Below are 6,155 nucleotides of genomic sequence, written 5' to 3'. Positions count from 1 at the left end.
GAATCTACGTTTGCCAACCGAAAGTGAAACATGATTTTTTTCTCTGCCACACACACAAGTACTAATACTTTGGTATTTTTAATGGTAGCCACCCCATGTGATCTTCCTCTCTCCCCACTCCATCAAAATCGCCCAGAAGCATCAGCGTTCATTAGCACACACTAACAGTAGTATGGTTGTAAAGCTGACCCGTCAGAAGCAAGGTTATACTAATTATTTTTAAAATAGTATGGTAAATCGAAATTGAATTAGGGAGACACACACATAAAGAAGCGTTTTATACAGTACTAGATGGAAAATATCCATGACATGATTCTTCCTTATCCTCTGCCACCGCACATGGTGCCTGCTGCATGTCACCCAGGGATATTGCTAGCTACTCCATTTTTTCTTCTCTCTAGCTAAGCATCGAGAGCCAGCTGCATGATAGGAGGGGCGGCGGAGCTTTGTCGGCAGCTGTGCATTTTATTTCGCGTGGCGAGGATTTAGAGATGTTGCAATTACTATCGAGCCTGTTTCCAGATGTACTTATTGAACGTTAGCTGTGTACTTATCGACTTTTGCTAACTGAACTTCCGAATAGAGTGCGTTTAATACTCCCTAATTCAACAAAATCAGAAGATCAAATTAAATACACTACATTGAGCAATCAATTCAGCTCCCAAAACTACAAGAAAATGATGGAACAAATGAACAATTCAGCTCTCACATGCATATGAACGAACATGTACAAAGCACTGCCGACAACAGCAAACAGTGAACACTTCTTGATTCAGCTCTGAAAGAAGTGATGGCCGTGGCCTTACGCGAGCGGACGCGAAGCTGCCGTGGCTAGGCATGCGCGCTAGGAGCCCCTGTCCGTGCCAGCATCCTCGAGGCATTAGCTTCCAAGCCTGAGCGCATCTGGGCAACAGTGTGGAGCAGCATCGTAAGCGCCATGCAAATCCAAATCAGGGACAATACGCGGCGGCGATCGGAAAATCGACCCAGTGCTCCTGTTGACGGGGTCTGGGTAGCGCACGGGGGGAAGGCGGCGGGGTACTGGCCGACGCACCGTTGGGAGGCAGCGAGGTTGCGGGTGGCGCAGCGGTAGGAGGCTGAGGGAAGCAGGGGCGCGCCGGCCGCGTGGAAGAAGGGGACCCGCCGTTGGGGGGCTGCGATGGGGAGCCGGTCGTTCTGCGTGGCGAGGCAGGCCGATGGCGGCGGCGCGCCAGGCCAGGCCGGCGGCGGGAGGTGCGGAGGCGGTCGTTAGATGCCTCGTTGATTGGGGTTGGGGATGGTGGGTTCGTGCGCGACAGAACGTTTTTTCCAGTTTTTTCCGCTCGGAGCTCCTATATAGGACGGGTGGTGCTCAAAATAATATTTTGAGCACCGGTTTCAGAATAGTGCATCCCTATATATATATATATATATATATATATATATATATATATATATATATATATACACACACACACACACACACACACACACACACACACACTAGACCATAATAGCGCGCGTTGATGCGCCTGTTCATTTTATGATCAAGTGTCAAGAATAGTGGAAATATTTGAAGCCATGGATCATGGAAATTTAAATTTGTATTAACTTGCTCATGTAAGTATCAACAACAAAATGGAAATATTTCAGTAATATAAAGACAGTATAATACAATATCTCAATGTAGATAGTACACTGGGTATATCTGTTCAAAGCTTCAGGTATAAGACCACACAAAGTGAAACGAAACCATCCAAAATATGGAAATTGCATTGCATAAAAAGAAATGGAGCAGTTAATCTTAATTCTATGTTGAGCTTTTTTTTCAGTACCAGCCAGATGGTTTCGTGTGATCATAAGGTACAATTTGTTGGGGGAGTTCACTGGAATATTTCATATGCATAAAAACAGTAGGATAGCTCTTGTTCATCTTTGAGGTTGCTAGAAAACACGACCATGAAGAGATTAAACCACAGAATTTGCAAGGTAGTAGCATAGTACTATCCAAAATAATATAAAAGGAATAATAATATGTAATAGGTTTGATCACAGACTTATGCATAATGACAAGTGAGTAGATCGGCTATACCACAGTAGATGGCAGAACAATAGAACACACGCCAGCCTTGAGGGGTTGCTAATTTTGATAACAACCACACTAAGTGCATGCGTAGCTTTGCTTCCTGGTTTTCCAACATAACAGGAAAGCATCCTTGTGAATGTTGAATGAAGTAAAACCATATTTTAGACCCAAAAAGGTACTCCTGCAATTGCCGAGAATGCCTACTTACACAAATGGATATCCATATATAGTAACCATTGATGTAAACCATCAAATTATCTTTTGTAAAATATTAACAGAACATGGCACGATGTAGGTACCAAATATGTGACTATTGAAATGCTTGAACTACTTATCCAATAGTCAAATATGCATGTTGACAACTATATATATCAGCATATCACAGAACTAACTAAATACCAAAAATCATTTTTACAGAGAAAACCATACTATTGCTTATCCTACATATTCTATCAAATTGCAAATGCTATCTTGTAGAAATGGAAAGGAGAAAGAATAGCAAATGTTCTGGAAAGCTAACAAAACTCAGCTCTCATTTTCAATTAATTGCAGTGTAAATAAAGCCTAAATTCTCATTCTCAGTGATAGTGATTAATCGAAGAAAGCAAATGCTTTGGGGAAGCTTTTACAGAACTTAGCTAGAGAGAGAACAATTTATATTGGAATATTTATATGAACTCACCTTTAGGAGAATAATTATAAGCTACTGAGACTTCCGGTTTATTTTGAACTTGCACCATTTTGGTTTGTGTACGTTTGATACAAATACAATGCCTCATAGATTTTGATGGCTCGCAAATTAGATGGTCATACTTCTTTAAGATATAATAGAATGTTTATGTTGCATGGAGAGGTCATGTTGCAATTTTTTCTGCCGGAGTTATGTAATAGTGATGACATAAGCCAGTTAACAGTTCCTTCACGTCCCTGCATATGCCATATGAAAAATTTGTCAATGAACAATTACATCTTATTTTTAGCCAGTGATTTAGATAGTTTCTGTTCAGACTGTAGAATTGTCTATAGAAGAATAGCTGTGCGAAGGAACTGATTTTCTCCTAATATCTTGCATATTATTGTAGAGATGAAAAACAAGTAAGCATTCTATTCTTCCATAGGAACCACCAACAAAAGATTATCTCTAAGAAAAAGTGGTATGCCTGGTATATAATGATGTTAAAGTATAGGCTCTAAATTGACAATCTAAGCCTGGACCTATTTCTTATAATGAAAAAAGTTAAATTGCATAGAGGACATCTCCATTTATGAACCTAAAAATTCTAAAATAAAAATGAAGCATGCCTGACAAAATAAAATTATTTTGTTGATAATTTATCTCATTCCAATTTAATCGGGTGTATATCTTGAACATGAGGTGTACTGTAGAAAAACAAGATTATAACGTTGATATATAACCATCATATTAATTTCTAATATTTTAAAGAAAATCTAAGTTGCTAAAAAGGAACCACAAACTAACATACCCTGGAGGCAGCAGACATTTAATAATCCTTTCTTTATTTGTAGGCTCTATAAAAATGGAAACAGTAGATTCATCATTTGATCAGATAGAAAACAAAAGATGAGTGTGTGAAAACTACTACAACAAGATGTGTTACCACAAGGCCACTACTCTGTGCATAACCCATTTTCTTAAACTGCGAACTTTATTAGTAAACCAAAATTTAAGAAATAGATGATTCAAATGGGCTCAGCATATCAATATCTATTTCTGGGTACTAAATAAATACAACCAGACATACAGGCAAAACTACAAATCTTTACGGATAACTTATTTACAGAACAAGGGAGTTACAGAAGTTCCAAAAAAGAAAATCTTGCTATTGGTATATATATCCAACAGTGTGGCAAGAAATTTTTTTATTTGCATAATCAACCAACCATGAGGTGCCCTTAGAAAAAAATTTGAAAGGGACACTCATAAAGATGTTTCGGAATAGATCAGAATTCAACAACTGAAATATTCAAAGCTGGTACTGTGACAAATATGGCTGTCTGGCAATTCATTTTTTTGCTTAGAGTATCTTTAGTCCATGCTTAAGTACTACAATCTGCTACAAAAGTGCAAATATGGTTGGTGCATGCCAGGGGATCAAATAAGCATCTCACAAAAAGGGGGCAACCGCCGACGTAGAGGAAGTGCGGAAGGCCATCGGGCCGCGTTGGATAGGACCACGCCTTGGGATGCCAAGTAAGGTGGCGGCGCCGTCTGGCGAGCTGGCTAGTCATGGTGGGTGCTTGCACATGCCGCTAGATATCAAAGTCGGTGAAGCACATGCATATTATCAAAATCTCTTGCAGCTGATAAGAGCCATGCAGAAAAAACAGTTAGTTACCACATTTTTTTTGAAAATATAGTTTAACTGTTTCATCACTTTTCCTGCTGATGAGAGCCTCATCGCCAACAAAATCATAGTGACTTCTCCTGACTAACAATTGATTGATCGCCGGCCATCATTTGTTTTCCGTGTTGTGCTGTTTTAAAATGATCAAATATCAAAGATAATGGAACGCATGACTTGTCCTTAGACCGATGTTCCTGACATTTAACATAATCAATTACTATCAAGCTAATCAATTCCCATCAATTAATCACCTTATAGCCTTCTAAGAAGTAGCACATCTTCTCAGAGTGACCATGAATGAATATCACAAATGCTTTTGCATTTACAATCTTATCCAATTACATAAATTAAATTTCTCCGTCCCATTGCAATATATCCATACATGAATGATACTACCTTCATTTCATGATCGAGAGATCAGTTCTATGATATTCAAAATGCTTATGCAATTTCCAAGATGTACTGAGTGGGAGTTTGATATGTACGACAAAAGAAACTTACCTCCTAGGCATGGATTGCTTGCATGAGTAAATGGATCATCCAATGCGTACAACCGAGCTGCAAACTCTAAAATTGAACTGTATACGCCATATGAACTCCTGCAGAACTTTATAGTGAAGATCAAACTAATAAGAAGTCATCAAATTGGTTGAAAGGAAGTAGCAACACTACTTTTCCAGCAAGATTTACATGGCCCCTAGGGTAATCTTTTCAACTGATGGCAGATCCGCATGCTGCACCATGGCCCTATGAGTGGTGCTGCGTCGGAGGTAGAAGATCTCGCATGTGTGCCTCTAGCCTCGTGCTTGTCGACTGTCAAACCCAAACAGGAACCAATCCACCACCGAATTGAGTTAATTCAAAAATTCACAATTCCCAACCAATATTAGAGGCGCAATCCTTGTTTTAACATCACCGTGGCGAGGAAGGCGTACTGGATTTGGAGCTTCACCTGCATCAACTTCCCTATCTCGTGGGCATGGAGGATGGAGCGCCATGAGGCCGGAGGTGTCCACGCTCAGCCCTGATCGAAGCCAATCGAATTGGGGAGACAGATCGATCGAGTGGCCATGTCCGACTGTCCGTGACCCATGGCACCTTGATGCCGTCTTGCCAAATTCAGCCCCAAAAGAGAAATCCTAACCAGTGAGCCTAACAATTCCTGAAACAAGAACGTCAATAAAGTGAGTTGCCTGAGTAACCAGTAATGATAACAAAACGCCCATGTAGTACCCGGTTCAACCACAATACCAAACTAAGCAAGATCCATGGTTGCCACAGGAGTGGAGAATGAAGGCTAGATGTATGGAAGAAAAAGGAAGTCGAGGACACGCACCATATATGGAGAGGGCGCAGGAAGTAATTCATCTCAACTTCGAGTAACGGAAGGGAGACGGCCGAGCTTCCTCATCATTACTCTCTACCCACTCGGTTTGATGATTTATTGCTTTGCAACAAAGGAGAAAGTGCAGGAAGGGGGAAGGCGACGACGGGTCGGGGACTCGGGGTCGCCATGGGGATAGTTAGTTGCGCGGAGAACCCAGCTGGGCCATCAAACCATCCAATGGGGCTAGAATGGAAAACCGAAAAAACAAGTTATAGAGCATCGGCCCATCAGCAAATCAGCAGCGTCGTGTTTAAATCGGCCCGACACACAAGAAGGGGTCCAAGTCGATTTCAGGAGAAGCGGCCCGGTAATGATTAGGCGGACGGGACATGCGAGA

The 6,155-nt window shown here is 41.0% G+C and overlaps 2 long non-coding RNA genes across 2 annotated transcripts; both read right to left on the bottom strand.

The window, feature by feature from the left end:
* Nucleotides 1–2,753: 2,753 nt before the first annotated feature.
* LOC139838662 (uncharacterized) lies at nt 2,754–4,454 on the bottom strand. Its single transcript, XR_011756376.1, has 3 exons — nt 4,196–4,454; nt 3,550–3,595; nt 2,754–2,992 (listed from the first exon to the last, which is right to left on the bottom strand). It is a non-coding gene; the product is annotated as an uncharacterized lncRNA (long non-coding RNA).
* A 60-nt stretch (nt 4,455–4,514) lies between these two features.
* Nucleotides 4,515–5,881, bottom strand: LOC127345993 (uncharacterized). Its single transcript, XR_011756375.1, has 3 exons — nt 5,768–5,881; nt 5,384–5,593; nt 4,515–5,244 (listed from the first exon to the last, which is right to left on the bottom strand). It is a non-coding gene; the product is annotated as an uncharacterized lncRNA (long non-coding RNA).
* Nucleotides 5,882–6,155: the final 274 nt, after the last annotated feature.

This window comes from Lolium perenne, chromosome 3 (genome assembly GCF_019359855.2).
Source record: "Lolium perenne isolate Kyuss_39 chromosome 3, Kyuss_2.0, whole genome shotgun sequence".
In the NCBI taxonomy this organism is placed as follows: domain Eukaryota; kingdom Viridiplantae; phylum Streptophyta; class Magnoliopsida; order Poales; family Poaceae; genus Lolium; species Lolium perenne.
The sequence above is the reverse complement of the archived record's forward strand: the minus strand, read 5'-3'. Positions and strand labels throughout refer to the sequence as shown.